Raw genomic sequence first — 17,329 nt, forward strand, 5'->3', positions numbered from 1 at the left:
GTCACAAGTACAAATCCCTAAAATTATAAACGAAGTATTTAAACATCGGGTCGTTCTCCCTAGGAATTGCGAAAAAGTGTTCTTGTTATTGGTTATGAGGTATGTTTGGGGTTTTTGAGATAATAGACAAGAAATATAAATGGCTAAGGAAATAAACTAACAACTAACAAAGCTCTTGGCAAAGTATGAGAATTGGAAGTCCTATCCTAGTTATCCTCCTCAATTGTGACCACAATTGTCCATTGCTCCCACTTAGTTAACCTCTAACCATGGAGGAAAGTTAAGTGGATGGATTAACTTGATTTCACAAGTCCTAGCCTAATCATGATGAAAGACTAGCTTTAGTGGCATTCAAGCTAATTAGCAACTTCTAATTATCAATCAACAAATGAATTAGATAACTCAAGAGTCACTAATTACTCTACCAAGGCCAAGAGGAGAAAAACCTACTCTATAATTCAACCAAGCATTTTTCAAACACTTGGGATGCATAAAAGGAAAGTAAAATCAAATTGCAAGAATTATAAATCTACAACTACTAATTACCAAGAATTAAACAACAACAAAGTAATTCAACAATAAAGGAACATGAATCATAAAGTGCATTAAAGGAAAATGGAAGAACAAAAGTGCATCAACATAAAAGTAGAGAATTACAAGAATTAAATGCTAAACTAGAGAGGAGAGAGGTAGAAGAACAAGAATTGATAAAGGAAAAGTAAATCAAAGCATGAAATTAACCTAGATCTAAGAAATTCTAATCTAGATCTAACCTAATCTTAATTCTAGAGAGAAGTGAGAGCTTCTCTCTCTAGAAACTAACTTTCCCTCCAAAACTAAACTAAACTAAACTAATTGGTCACTTATTAGTTCATCCCTCTTCAATCCTTGGGTTAAATAGCATCAGAAATGAGTTGGATTAGGTCCAAAATACTTCAGAAATCGCTGGCCACGAGTTGCCTTTAGTGAGTCACGTGCAGCATTCCACGTGTATGCGTACATCATGCATGTTTTCACTCTTAAGTACAATTAAAGGAGAATTTACAAACCCATGCTATTTTAGTGAATAAATGGGAGAAAAGTTGACAAAACCCTCTAAATTCAACACAAGATAAACCCTAAAAATGGGGTTTATCAACCTCCCCACACTTACACAATAGCATGTCCTCATGCTAAACCAAGAAGGACAAGAAAAGGGGTATGAACATTTATTCAATGCAAAGAAACTATATGCATCCTATCTAAATGAATGTAACTAAATGCAAAATGATTCTACCTACTTGGTTAAAATTAAATCAATCTCCAATACATACATGCACAAGTAGGGCCAAGATCATATAGCGATTCATGAATCCTACCAATTCAAATATCAAAATGAAGTTCAAGTAGACTTGCAAGAAGAAAGCTCATGAAAGCCAGGAACAAGGAATTGAGCATCGAACCCTCACTGGAAGTGTTTTCACTCTATTCGCTCAAGTGTTTAGGGTCGATTCACTCAATTCTCTCCTAATCATGATTTCCAAGATTTGTTTTTCATCTAACAATCAATAATTATTTCATGCATGCATACAACTATCATGAGGACTTTTCATAAGTTGTAATGGGGCTAGGGTCAAGGTAAGGATGCATATTTGGTCAAGTGGACTTGAATTTTAAATCTTTGATTACCTTAAACTTCCCATCTAACCTATATAGCAACTTATACAATTCTAAACAAACCTAACTACCCATTCTTCACTTTTTCACATACTCAAGCATTTTTTTTCTTGATCACAACAAATATGCATTGATTATTATTGATCTTCACTTGGGGCATTTTGTTCCACTTTTTATTACTTTTCTTTTCTTTTTCTTTTCTTTCTATTTTTTTTCTTTTTCTTTTGATATCTACATATATTTTTTTCTTTCTTTTTATTTTCTCATTTTTTTCTATTTGCAATAAAGTATATACAAAAGTATCAATGCATATGATTTTACATTTAATTAACACATGAGCATGTACCCAATTCCTAATATTTTCAACAAAAATACAAAACTACCCTTTTACTCAACCAATGTCCCAAGATTTTCTACACTTGAATGTTACACACTCACTAGCCTAAGCTAATCAAAGATCCAAATAAAGGATATTTATTGTTTTTCGCTTTAAGGCTTGTAATGTGCTAAAATTAAGAACAAAGTGGGTTAATCGTAGGCTCAAAGTTAGCTAACAAAGGAAGATAAAAGGTAAGGCTTTTTGGGTAAGTGAGCTAAATGAAATGATGGCCTCAATCATATAAATGCATGTCTACACAAAATAATAGACATAAAGAATCAAACAAATCAAAGATTACAATCATAGAAAGAGAATAATGCACACAAGAAGGAAAATAAGTGGTTATAAGATGTAACCATGCAATTGGCTCAAGACTCACATGCTTGTGTTCTTAGCTCAAAAATCATGTCCCAAAATAAATTCTTTCAAGCAAGTTCAACAAAAAAAAATTTTCAAATTGGTAGGGTGCTCTAAAACAGTTTCTTAGAAAAGAAATCATCACCCTAACCAAGTAGTCCTAATAAGAAAGAAGTGGTAAAAATATGTACAAATTCTAACTAACATGCAACCTATCATGCAATGCACCCACTAACTAACATTGGTGTTGAAAAAGGAAATTGTTACCCATGGAGATCGGTCATCGACCGAACCTCCTCACACTTGAAGATTGCACCGTCCTCGGTGTATGCAAAGAAGAGCAAGGTGGACGGGTTGCTACAACTGATGAGCTTCTAAAAAAGGTTGTGCGGATGACTTGTTTGTTGCCCCCATTTCGAAGCTTTTTCCTTCCTCCCTTTTTGGTGTCCAGCCTAAAAGGAAAGAAAAAGAAAGAGAATTGAGTCTACAACAAAGATATGAAAGCAAATATAACATAGGTGGGGGCTAATGCCAAATAAAAGTAGGGTTCTCAACTACACGGTAGCTACACATGTGAGTGAGAAAATAATATAAGCTAAGGCATATCATTAAACTTGATGCAAGAGTAAAATCAAAGCATAAAGAGCACCCAAAAGCATCAAGTTTGAACAAGAATGGGTGGGTCATGAAAGACAATATGAGGTCATATCAATGCACAAAGACACAAGAGTCATATAAGATGAAGCATTGATTTAAAAGTTTCATCACCCAACAATATCAAACAAGTCAAGAAGCACCAAAATAATGCAAGAAATTCTCAACAATTGAGTAAGATAATTTAACACCATTATTAAAATAGGAAATTGAAAAAAGAAAATAAGAATAAGCTATAAAAGCAAAATTAAAATGCAATGAATAAGGGTATGCAAATGCAATAAACAAAAGAAAATGGAAGATGAGAAAAAAACTCTTTTTTTAAACAAAAAAGTAGCTCAATAACGAAACTAACTAATGGTTGATGGTGTATGGTAGTGTTGGATGAAGTATAGGAGAAGGAAAGAAGGAGGGAGAAGAGAAGAAATGGAAAGAAGATGAGAAAAGAAGATGGATGAAAGAAGGCAATCCACGCGTACGCGTGCATCGACGCGTGCACGTGGGAGTGGTGAAATGGAAATGACGCGTACGCGTGTCTCACGCGTGCGCGTCGATGGGTTATTTAGAAAGCGACACATACGCGTGTGTTGGTTTGCACGAAAGGCACAATGTTAGCGCAGTGTAGGCGCAACTCTCTGGAATTTGGCTTGGAGGTGAGAATTTGCAATCCACGCGTACGCGTGGGTGATGCGTGCGCGTGGATGGTCGAAAATGCTTGGGCCACGCGTACGCGTACGCGTGGATGGTGCTCTGTTTTTCAAAAATTTTTCTATATTTTTGCACCAAACCAAGCCTTCCAAACCTCCAAACAGCTACCCAAACACCATAAAACCTTATTTAAGATACCAAACTACCAAATAAACTCAATAAATCAATCAAAATATGAAATTAAACTACTTTTGCCAATATTTACAAAAGAGAAAATGAAAATATTTTACTATGGTGGGGTGTCTCCCACTTACCACTTTTGTTTATTGTCCTTAAGTTGGACTTATGGGGAGCTCCTCTCAAGGTGGCTTGTGCTTGAATTCTTCTTGGAACTCCCACTAATGCTTGGTTCTCCATTGTGGCCCAAGATTTTTCATGAGTTGCACCAAGTCTTAATGGAGTTCTTCACAAGCTTGTGGCTCCCAAAGTCGATCCGCTTCTTGTAATCCGGGATCCCATACTTTATTTTCACACTCGTCTTGAAGTTGATCATTATTAGTCCATCCAGGTGGCAAGTAAGGTGAATTATCAATAAAGTGACCAACAATCCTACTAGACCCATCTAGTTGAGCACTACTCCAACCTATATATTTCATGTTTGATGTGTCAACCCTAATGAGCCTTGATTTGCAACACCAACCACAAAACAGTTTTCGCTTACGCTTCACCCCCACAAAGTTCCCTAAGTTGGCCATCCGTTTCAAGCAAGCCATATTCAAGTGGGATAATAAAGCTAAAAGAAATGAATTTCACCCACTCAAATGAAGGAGTAGATGGTAACCTAGGCAAAGACGCTTCTAAGGGTCGTGACAAAGCGTATCCAACTCCCGTCCTTCTCTTCCTAAGGACTCCCACCTCTTCACAAGTTTTCTCAAATGTAATCCTTTGTTCAACAATTTTATCTAAGGCTTTTTCCTTACTCAAATCATAATTGAGAGGGTGAGAAAAATTTACCTCCACAATGCTTTCAAATCTACTGGAGAAAGGTTCTTCATGCTCAAAGGATTCTTCACCACTAAGACTTGATGCTTGATCTTCATCACCAAGGGAACTCGATTCTCGCTCTATCCTATCCAAGTCATCATATGGAATATGCTTTGGAGGTTATGCACATCCCTCCTTAGCATCAAATTCAATCTTCTTGGAGGGGTTTTCTTCAACTCTATGTTCCTATGGAGGCTCTGCATCTCCTAAGTCTTCAACCACTTCTTACTTTTCTTCAACAATCCTAGCTTCCTCCCATTGTTATCAAAGCAATGTTTCCCATCATTCAATCTTTCCTTTATGCTATGCTCTTCCTTGGATTCTTCACATGTAGCCATGGGAGTTCCTTGAGTGTCCAAGTATTGGGAGGCTAATCGGTTTACCACCATGGCCAAAATGGCCGTGAATTGTTGCACATCCCTTTGCATCTCCTCTTGTCCTTGAACAAGAGCATCAAGGATGTCATCCATTGGAGGTTGGAGTGGATGAGAGGGCTCATTGTCTTGGGGGAAGGGTTCATAGTAGGAAGGTGATTCATCATAGTAAGGATGCTGTGGTTCTATGTTCTCCATTTGTTCTACTTGTTGCCCAACACACTCCAATCCATTATTCTCAAGTTGAGATTCTACAACCTCCCTTCAAACTACCCTCTTCGGTTGCTCTTCCACAATCATCTGTGGACATGTGGTATAAGTCCCATGCATCTAACTTTTGATGGATGGTTGCTTGAAGCCGATCCATGGTTTTCTTGAGATATGGACATTGATAATCTTCCACGTAGGGTTGTGTGACACAAAAAAATTGTTGTGGGTAAGGAATTTCACAAAATATTTACGTTGCAAGTATAGCTCCAAACCAACAAACAACTCTCGCATCAAATTAAATTTTTGGTTGTCACAAAGTACAAATCCCAAATAAGAATTAACCGGAGTATTTAGGCTCCGGGTCATCTCACAAGGAGTTGCAATGAAGTGAATAATTATTGGCTATGAAGATCAAAGGGGGTTTGGTTGATAATTGGGCAAGAAAGTAAATGACAAGAAAAGTAAAGAAAGCAATTAAAGGAAGCAATTAATAAAGAGAGACATTCATGGCAAGGGTTGAGATCATAAGCTTTCTATCCTAGTCATGCAATGATTAATTCGCCTTATTTAGTTAACTCACACATCAGGAGAATGTCAAACAAGACTAATTAATCATGTCACAAATATAAACAAGAATTTATCTCATTACGTCATCTCCAACAAATAGGGAGAAAGTCTAACGAGACTAGCTAATCTCAATCCAAAAGTCCTAATCAACTTACTAATTAAATTAGCAAAAGATTAGCGTCATTGAAAACAATACTAGCTAACAACTCTAGATCGCCAACATAAGTTGGATTTTCATGACTCAAGATTGCCTAATCACTCTTTCTAAGCCAAGAATGCTCAAAATCTACTCTAACATCCTACCAAGCATTTTGTCAAACACTTGGTAGGCATAAAAGGAAAGCATAGTAAATGTGCAAGGAAAGTAAATCTACACTACTTAATTGCAAGGAATTAAACAACAACAAATCCAAATCAACAATAAAGAAACATGAATCATAAATTGCATTGAATTGAAAATGGAAGAACAAAAAAGTGCATCAACAACAAAGTAAGCAATTACAATAATGAGACACAAAATTAAAGAGAGAAAGAGTAGAGGAACAAGAAATTGTAAAGGAAAAGTAAATCAAAGCATGAATTAAACCTAGATCTAAGATGAAAATTAACCTAACCTAATTCTAGAGAGAAGAGAGAGCTTCTCTCTCTAGAAATCTAACTAAAGGCTCATATTGACTAAACTAATTGCTCCCCATTTGCTTGAACTTCAATTCTGCATGAAATACACTCAGAAACAAGTTGGATTTGGGCCTGGGCAGCTCAGAAATCACCCCAGCGTTTTGCCATTAAGTGGGCCAAGTAAGAGTATCGGCGCGCGCGCGCCATGTGCGTGTGCGCGTCGCTGGCGAATTCCCAATCTGCGCGGAAGCGGTATGTACGCGGGCGCGTCCTTGTGAAAAACCACTTCTGCGCGTGCGCGCCTTGCACGCGTGCGCGTCCGTTGGTACATTCCAAATCTTTGTTTCTTCATGCATTCTCCTCTTTGTATGCTTTTCTTCTCATTTCTTCCATCCAATACTTGCCTTATGAACCTGAAATTACTTAACAAACACATCAAGGCATCGAATGGAATTAAGGTGGATCTAAAATCACCAAATTAGGGCGTAAAAAGCATGTTTTTACATTTAAGCATAATTCAAGGGAGAATTACAAAACCATGCTATTCCATTAAATAAATGTGGGAAAAGGTGAATAAATCCCCCAAAATAAGCACAAAATAAACCACGAAATTGGGATTTATCATTGTGGTGGCAAATAGAATTCATCTTGAGGTTGAAAATTTGCACACATTGGAGGTGGTTCATCTTGGTCATAGTATGGGGGAGGTGGTTCTTGGAAGTATTGAGGTTGGAATGGTTGTGGTTCTATATGTGGCTCATAAGGCTCGAAAGGTAGTTGGTATGGTGTATATGGGTTAGGGTCATATGGAGATGTTTGGTGGAAAGGGACTTGTGAGTATGGTTGAGGGCTATGTTGAGGATATGGCTCATAGGCATATGGTGGTGGTTCTTGAAAGTCACAAGGAGATTCACCATAACCATTAGATTGATATGCATCATAGAATGGCTCTTGTTCATAGTGCATTGGTGGGGGTTATTGCCAATAGGATTGATCATATGCATATGGCTCCTCCCACCTTTGATTGTTCCATCCTTGATGTATATCCTCATTGAAGCTTCCATTTCCTACAACATGGTTAGAACCAAACTCATAGCCAAAGTGAGAATTCATAATGAAAAGAGAAAATAAGAAACAAAATCTAATAAGAAATAATGAAATAAAGTCCTAAAGCTAGCAAAAACTAACAAGCAATCCAAAAATCAAGCTATTCACAATATTCACATATATACAATAACCAATTATATAACACCATTACAACTCCCCGGTAACGGTGCCATTCTGATGAGTGGAAAATTGATGGTATAGAATTTCACAAATGAATTCTCGTTGCAAGTATAGTTTCTAAACCAACAAATAATCCTTTCATACAAAAGATTGTTTGTCACAAGTACAAACCCCTAAAATTATAAACCGAAGTATTTAAACCTCGGGTCGTTCTCTCTAGGAATTGCGATAAAGTGTTCTTGTTATTGGTTATGAGGTATGTTTGGGGCTTTTGAGATAATAGACAAGAAATATAAATGACTAAGGAAATAAACTAACAACTAACAAAGCTCTTGGTAAGGTATGAGAATCGAAAGTCCTATCCTAGTTATCCTCCTCAATTGTGACCACAATTGTCCATTGCTCCCACTTAGTTAACATCTAAACATGGAGGAAAGTCAAGTGGATGGATTAACTTGATTCCACAAGTCCTAGCCTAATCATGATGAAAGACTAGCTTTAGTAGCATTCAAGCTAATTAGCAACTTCTAATTATCAATCAACAAAGGAATTAGATAACTCAAGAGTCACTAATTACTCTACCAAGGCCAAGAGGAGAAAAACCTACTCTATAATCCAACCAATCATTTTGTCAAACACTTGGGATGCATAAAAAGAAAGTAAAATCAAATTGCAAGAATTATAAATCTACAACTACTAATTGCCAGGAATTAAACAACAACAAAGTAATTCAACAATAAAGGAACATGAATCATAAAGTGCGTTAAAGAAAAATGGAAGAACAAAAGTGCATCAACATAAAAGTAGAGAATTACAAGAATTAAATCCTAAACTAGAGAGGGGAGAGGTAAAAGAACAAGAATTGATAAAAGAAAAGTAAATCAAAGTATGAAATTAACCTAGATCTAAGAAATTATAATCTAGATCTAACCTAATCCTAATTCTAGAGAGAAGTGAGAGCTTTTCTCTCTAGAAACTAACTTTTCCTCCAAAACTAAGCTAAACTAAACTAATTGGTCACTCATTGGTTCATCCCTCTTCAATCCTTGGGTTAAATAGCATCAGAAATCGCTGAGCACGAGTTGCCATTAGTGAGTCACGTGCAGCATTTCACGCGTACGCATCCCTATACGCCCGGCAACTATAGCAAATTTTATATCATTTTGAAGCCCCGGATGTTAGCTTTCCAACGCAACTAGAACCGCCTCATTTGGACCTCTGTAGCTCAACTTATGATCGATTGAGTGCAAAGAGGTCAGTATTGACAACTTTGCGATTCCTTCATTTCTTCAGGAGTTCTCCATTTCTTCATGCTTTTTTTTCATTCCCTCAATCCAATCTTTGCCTCCTAAACCTGAAAGCACTTAAGAAACTGATAAGAGCATTTTTGCGGGTTTAGAATCAAGAATCAATTTGTTAGTAGCATAGTCCAAACCAATAATGAATTCTCTTAATCAAATGTCAAATTCAAATTAAAATAAGCGAGAGTAATTGAAATGTCATGTTGTTGGCTATGAGAGAAATGGAGGTTGGATGATGGCAATTGGCATGAAATTAAAATGCAAGGTGATTTAACATGCAGAAATTGAAAGGAGGCAAGTAAAGGTAATGAAAATGGCAATTGAAAGCTAAAAAGGACTCTTGGCAAGAAGTGGGTAATTAAGGATCCCTATCCTAGTTGTGGACCATAAACATGATAATTGTGTATGGATTAATCCCAATTAGTTAACCCTACATCGAGGATAAGTCAACTAGGCATAATTAATTTCAATCCACAAGTCCTAATCAACTCACTAATTAGCTTAGTGAAAGATTAGCGTTAGTGGAAACCAAATTAATTAACAACCCTCACACAATGTGGAATAGACATCCACCACTCAAGTTCACCCAAACCACACAATTTCTCAACCAAGAGTGTGAAAAATTAGGTAAAAGTCCAACCAAACATTTTGTCAAGCACTTGATGGGTGTGAAAATAAAGCATGATAAAATGACAAGAAATAATAAATGCTACAACTACCAAGCAAGAAAAATAAAGATAGCAACTCAAGAAAGCAATAAAAGAGGCATGAAACATAAAATTGCATTAAATGTAAATTAAAGTAGCAAGAGTGCAAATACATAAAAGTGGCAAAAATGGAGAAAATGACAAGATAAAGTAATGAAATTAAGACAATAGAACAAGAAAAGATAGAAGAAATTAGATTAAAACAAGAATTAAAACAAGAAATTACAAAACAATTAAACTAAAAATCCTATGTTCTAGTGAGAAGAGGGAACTACTCTCTCTAGAAAACTAAGCTAAGACATATAAAAACCTAAATCTAAGTGCTCCCCCCTTCATCCCTCTTCAATTTGGCTTGAAATAGCTTCAGAAATGAGTTGGATTGGGTTTTGGGGGCCCAGAAATCGCCCCCAGCGGTTTGCAGTTAATGAGCTCACGTGCCAGGACCTGTGCGAACGCACAGATGTGTGCGTCCGCACACTTGCTGTTTTCTAACCTGTGCGTACGCACAAGTTGTGTGCGTCCGCACACATAGACTTATGTCCACTATAGCATATTGTATATCATTTTGAAGCCCCGGACGTTAGCTTTCCAATGCCGCTGAAACTACCTCATTTGGACCTCTGTAGCTCAAGTTATGACCAATTTAGTACCGAGAGATCAGGATGGACAGCTTTCCAAATCCTTCATTTCTTGAATTCTTCCACTTAGTATGCTTTCCTTAAACTTTCTCAAGCCATTCTTGCCTTCAAAACCTTAAATCACTCAAGCAAACATATCAAGGCATCGAATGGGAGAAAAATGAATTAAAATTGGCAATTTAAGCATGAAAAGCATATTTTTCACAATTAAACACAATTAGGAAAGAATTCATAAAAGCATGCTATTTAAATGGATAAGTGCAAGAAAAGTCAATGAAATCTAACCAAATAAAGCAATTAAATACCATAAAATGTGGATTCATCACATCACTACACTTAAATAATAGCATGTCCTCATGCTATACCATAGGAAGAGAAGAAGGGGAATCAACAATTATTCAATGTAACTATCTATATGCAATCTATCTATATGTATGTAACTATACTATCTAACTATCTATATGTATTTAATTAGTCTAATTAAATCATTTTCCAAGAAAGCTTCTATATACAACCAAGGGCTAAAACAATTATAACAAAATCCTATTCAAAATTGGATTGAGTCATATAAAAGAATTTAACCAAACTTGCAAGATGAGCAATGATCATAGGTGGAATTATGGAATTGAGTGATTGAACCCTCACCGGATATGTGTATGCACTCTAGTCACTCAAGTGTTTAGGGTCAATCCACTCAATTCTCCTCTAATCATGCTTTCTAAAGTTTGTTATTCATCTAACCAATCAACAAATACTTAATGTACATATGCAAATATCATGAGGTCTTTTCAAAATTGTAATGGGGCTAAGGTTAAAGGTAAGGATGTATATATGGCTAGGTGAGCTTGCCTTTGAATCTTTGATTAGCCTAAATTATCGCCTAACACATACACAACCTATAAACTTCTAATATCAAGCCTAGCTACCCATAATCTCACTTTTACATATACACACACTCATGCATTAGATGCAATTCATTACATATGCATTGATTTTTATTGAATTTCATATTGGGGTAATTTTGTCCCCTTTTCATTATTTCTCTCTTTTTTTTTCTCTTTTTTTTTTTTGAAACAAAGTATATATATATATAACAACCATGGTTCTGAAAACCAAACCGGACCGGCCGGTTCAACCAGAAAAACCGGGAACCGATCACCTAGCCGGTCCGGGTAACGTTAAAAATCGTCTAGCAAAAAATCGGTGGAAGAACCGGTCGAACCGGTGGTTAACCGGTGAACCGGGAGAACCGTCCGATTTTTTGGCGGTTTTTTGGTTTGAAATCAGAGATGCAAAACGACGTCGTTTTGCCCTATTTAAAAAAAAAAAAAAAAGAGAAAATGGCAAAAGCAAAACGCGTAACCCTAATAATCACAATCAGTTCCAGTTTTCCCTTTCCAACGCGTCATTCCCACACCACCCCCACCTTTTCATCTCATCTCTGAGAATCAGAAACCTTACCCTAACCTAACCCCAGCCACCAGCCCGCCATCACAATCCTCCATGGCCGAACTTTTCTTCTCTGTTAGATGGTGCTTTCGCCGCCGGCGGGAATCGTGGGTGCCGTCGCACTCTTCTCATCGCCAATCCCTTCTCATCTTTCCTCTTCTCGTCACCGTCGCACAAAGGAAGCGTTGACCCCGTGGCATAACCGTCGCGAAGGTTTCCCGGTTGATCGTCATCTCTTCAAGCGCGCGCTCTCTCTCTCACTCACTCTCTCTGTGTCTGAGCTTCGAGCTCTCTGTCGCTCTCTGTTCGAGTTCACTTCCCTTGTTCCGTTGTCATCAGCCCGTCGCTTCCTATTCCTCCCTCGCCTCACTTTCCTTCCTCCTTCGCCGCCGGTAAGCGCTGCTGCTTTAATTAATATTGCTTGGTTTGTACATTTGTTAATAATACCGATTCTGGGTTTTGGGTTTTTAGGTTTTTTAATAATTTTATTTAATATTTAATTAAACCGGTTGAACCCCGATTAAACCCCGGTCGAACCATTGAACCATTGAACCAGTGACCTCACCGGTTTATTGACCGGTCCGGTTCTCGCAACCTTGATAACAACACATCAATGCATGTGGTTTCTATAGTATTACATGAGTATGCACCCCAAAATTTCCTAGTATTTCTCAACAGGCAGAAAACACATTTTCATCAACCCAAGTGTCCACATTTTCCCCACACTTAAACACTACACACTCTCACTAACTTAAGCTATTCAAAGATTCAAAATAGGAACATTCATTATTTTTCCGCTTATAGCTAGTGGTGTGCTCAATCAAGAACAAAAGGGAATTAAAAGGCTCAAAGTGGTAAGCAAACGTAAATGAAATGGTAGGCTTTTTGGGTTAAGTGAGTTATAAAGGAATAATGGTCTCAATCACATACTTGCATAAATATACATTAAACAATGGATATATAGAATTAAACAAACCAAAGATTGTAATCATAGAGAAGAGCAACACACAAGAATAAAGTGGTTGAATAATGCAACCACACAATAAGGCTTAAAATCTCACAAGTTATGTGTTCTTTAACTCAAAAACCATATTCCACAATGTATGAATCATACAAGTTTCAAAAAAATTTCAACTCAATTCAATTTGAATTTCAATACCCTATAAAAAGTAGGTTTCTTGGAAATTTCATTAAATTGACTAACATTTATTCCATATATGTATATAATGTGATTGGATGAAAAAGGTCAAAAATCCTAAGTTTAATTCCTAATTTCAATCAAACCAAAATAGCAAGTATATAGGAATTCAAACTGAGATGCAATCATTACATCATCCAAAATCACAATCAAGCCTAAAAACCAAAAAGCATATGTAAAAGCTAAAATTAAAAGCAAAATGTCAAAATATGCATAACTACTATATAATACTAAGTTATGTACAAGCAAAATTTAAAAGTACAATAAACTAAGAAAGTGCAATAAACTAAGTAAAAAGTTTCTCAAAAGGATAAAATATATACAAAGTACCAAAAAAAACATAAAAAGAAAGTACACTAAAAGTGTTCGGAAATGAAGCTTGTCACCCAAAATGCGCTTGCTGAAGATGCACAACCTCCCCAAACTTAAAATGTAGCACCGTCCTCGGTGCTCACGATCATGCGGAGTGGAAGGAGTCGTCACTGTGTCACCATACAAAAGTGGCTGCGAGAGTGATGGTGGCACTGAAAAAGAAAGAGCTAAGTCACAAAACAGCATATGTATGAAGTGAACAGATAATATAAATTTGAATGGAAGCACACATGAGATTCAAGTTAGAAGAAGTAACTTCCAATCAAATAAAGGAATCTAAGAAAGCTAACTTGCTTGTTTATCAAAGAGAAAAAGAAGAAAGGAGCGTTATTGCTATGCACGAAGAAAAAGAAAATAGGTAAAAGGTTAAAAGGAAAGTTAGTTGAAAAGGAAAGAAAAAGTCAAAAGGTCGGTGAAGAAAAGAAAACAGTTAAAAAGTTAGTGTTAGTTGAAAAGAAAAAGAAAGTTAAAAGTTATGTGAGTAAAAAGAAAATAGTCAGTTGAAAAAGAAAAGAAAGAAAAGATAGTCAAAAGTTATGGAGAAGAAGTTAGTTGAAAAAGAAAAGAAAAGGTCAAAAGTTATGAAAAGTTAGAAATTAATGTTAGTTGAAAAGGAAAAGAAAAATTAAAGGTTAGGTGAAGAAAAAGAAAATGTTAGTTGAAAAAGAAAACAAAGGTTAAACGGTATGTAAAAAGAAGGGAAAAGTTAGTAAAAGAAATGGAAGAAAAATAAAAAATTAGGTGCATAGTCACAAGTTCCTTAATTCCAAAAAAATTCAAAAATTTCAAAACAAGCAAGTTTCTATCCACTTCTCAAAAATTCAAGATGCCAAAACAAGTAATGCACATATATGTGTAGAGCACATAATCAAGTAAATCTCAATCACAAGTAATTGGCATGAAGTAAAAGAATTTGGTGTTGACAAGTCAAAACATTGAGAAACAAGTTAATCAAGAAACATTCAAACACCAAATTCAATGAGGCATAAAAGTTACAAGTTGAAACAAGAATTGAAAATCTCACGATCTATGTGACGTAATGTAAGTTACGCAAAAATTAAAATGAATCAATTCAGCCACATAGATTAAAAACTTTCAAACTTGTGAGTTTATGCAAAAGAGGCTCAAATTTTCCAAAGAATCTCAAGTTTATAGTCAATTTAAAAATCAATCAAGGATTGTTCAATAATTAAAAATAACATACAAGATAAAACAAGCAAAGAGATTAAAGAATTGACCAAGACTTGTAAGGAGACTCTTGAGGAAATTTCCAAAACCCTTAAGCAAACAAGATTCTTTTTGACAGAGAATTCCATCAATTAGAATCTTGTTGCACCAAGTAAAACAATATCATTTAATAAAATAGGTTTACAAAAAATCCGGCAGCATTTCAGCAGTAAATCGGCCTATTTCCCAAATTCAAACAATCAATTCAAATTTCCTATGAATGCATTAACACTTAAATTCACAAAAAATCGTATATGACCTCATAGGAAATCAGAAAATGAGCCAAAATACAGCAAAAACAAAAAATACAGCACCAAAACAATGAACCATTTAACAAGTAGGCAATCTGAATTCAAACAGTCAAGTGCAAAATTGAAAGAAGACTTCACCAGCAATTCAGGCAAGCCAGTTCAAACCAAATGAAATTCAAACTTAAGAAGCATAAAAGCATGATTAATTATCTATGAGCTTGTACTAATCCTACTGCAAAGCAACCTAACAGCAGCGAAGTTTTAGCAAAAACAACTTTAACGCAATGAAGTAACAAGTATCCAAATGATCAAACCAATTCCAGACAATTAAACATGCAACAATCACACATTATCCCGTCAATTTTAGCCTCAAAAGTCATCAAAACTGGCAGTAAATCAGCAAATCTCCACATAATCAAGAAAAATTTCAACCAAACCTAACAGCAAATTTCCAGCAAATCAGCCCCAAACAATAATTCACGAATATAGTTAACTATTTCCAAACAATTCCAGCAACAATAATTCAACACTCCCAGCAGCAATATCTCAGAAGTTCAACAGAAAATCAGTCAAACAACTAACCAAATGAACTCAACAGTAATTTAACCATCAATTCAATCAGAAAAATCAAATCAGAATCAGTGATTTCACATCATAAACAGAAATTCAGAATCAGTGATTCCATCATAAATGAGCAACCCGAACAGCAGTGAATTAATCCAGCAGTAACCAAAACAGCAGCAATGCACAACATATAATGGACTCAATCAGCATTCGTTGCATTGAATTCGATAATCGTTCCAGAAGCAAGCAGTATTAATTCAAGCAATTACTCATAATTGAATCCAACAATGAACTGCAAATGGGAACAAGAACTCAGCCAACAGCATTCAGCAAGAACAAAGCAATAATGAACAGCCAGGCAGCAACATCAAGCAAACTAATTTAGCACAGGGCAAACCAATGAAAGAGCAACATTCCAAACAGCATCAGTAAATAACATATTTCCCAGGTTCAAGCAAGCAGCAAAAAGAATTCATATGACTTAACCAGTTTCACAAACTGAAATCATTGCAGTTCATATAATATGGACCAAGCAGCCAGCAGAGGAACACTCAGCAACAACAAGCCAAGAAAAATTAATGAAACAGCAACACTTTTACAGCATCATCAATTCAAACAAGCCTAAATCCACTATCCAGCTCAGATTCTCTAACCACCTAGTTTAACTAAACTAAGCTAATCTAGCTAAACTAACTAAACCAACTGAATTAACAACTGTAACAGACTAAACAGACTAGACAGAAGAGAAAGAATTGAGACCTGGGAAGCAGAAAATTGGAGCAGGAAGGGAAAGGGGAAGAAGAAGGTTGATGATGGTGAGCTAATGGCCAGAACAAACACAGCCGGTCTAGTGGCGCAGTGGCGCAGTGGCAGCATGGCTGGCCAAGGTCTTCGTCAGAGAGGGAAAGCGGCACAGGGCCGAGAAACAGGGGATACGTCGCAGCAGCTGGAATTCGCTTGAGACGAAGAGAACAAGAGCTTGTACTTGCTCTGTTCTTCAACCCATAAAGAACGAGAGGGTCAGGGGGAAGATGGCGGGGCTATGGATCAGTGGTCAGGGGAAGAGGAAACGGCGGTTCAGTGGTGATGATGAGACTCGATGATAAAGCTGATGGTGGACGTTGGTTGGCTCCGAGAAGATGTAATGAGAAGAAGAAGATAGGCTAGGGTTCAGACCACGGGGGAAAGAACTCGCCGGCAGTTGTGGGTGAAGGGAGGAGGCTAGACGCGGTGACTGGAGGCTGGTTCGGGGTGAAGCAGGGGCTGGCGCGAAGAAAACTGGGTTTCGACGGAGAAAAGAGAAGAGGTTGGTATGGCTGAGGGTAGAGAAAGGAGGCTGGACGGCGGCGTGGGGCTGGTTGGCCGAGAGGTGGGGTGGTGGTGTTGGTTGGTGGCGCCGGCGATTAGGGTTGCTGGCGGCGCAGGGTGGTAGCGTGATGATGGTCTGAGGCAGGGAAGAAGGGGATAGGGATGAACGTTGGGGAAGGAGAAGAGGGGTACTGAGGAGTCACAGGGTTCGCACCTCAGGGGCTGTGCAGACGCACCAACCGTGCCGGTGCTCCCAACAGAGGAGGGAGAATTGGAGGTGTGTACGCACCAAGATTCGTGCGTACGCACGGAGATGAAAATGGGCAATTGTGCATATGTACAAGCTGTGCGAGAGCACAGAGGGCAATTTTTTTTTTCAAAATAGAAATTTACCTAATATTCTAAAATGTATATAAACAAGGAATTAATAAAAAAATGCAACTATTTATAATAATTTTAAAATTAATCTAAAATTTTATTTTTCAAATCAAAATTATGGACTATTCAAAACACTTTTAATATGCATAAAAAAAAATCTATCCAAATTCAACCATCTAAAAACCAATTCAAAATTTTAAAC

The 17,329-nt window shown here is 36.8% G+C and overlaps 1 long non-coding RNA gene across 1 annotated transcript; it reads right to left on the bottom strand.

The window, feature by feature from the left end:
• LOC107610120 lies at window positions 247–16,992 on the bottom strand. Its single transcript, XR_001613401.2, has 3 exons — window positions 16,201–16,992; window positions 12,569–13,551; window positions 247–261 (listed from the first exon to the last, which is right to left on the bottom strand). It is a non-coding gene; the product is annotated as an uncharacterized LOC107610120 (long non-coding RNA).

This window comes from Arachis ipaensis, chromosome B07, assembly GCF_000816755.2.
Source record: "Arachis ipaensis cultivar K30076 chromosome B07, Araip1.1, whole genome shotgun sequence".
Classification (NCBI taxonomy): Eukaryota; Viridiplantae; Streptophyta; class Magnoliopsida; order Fabales; family Fabaceae; genus Arachis; species Arachis ipaensis.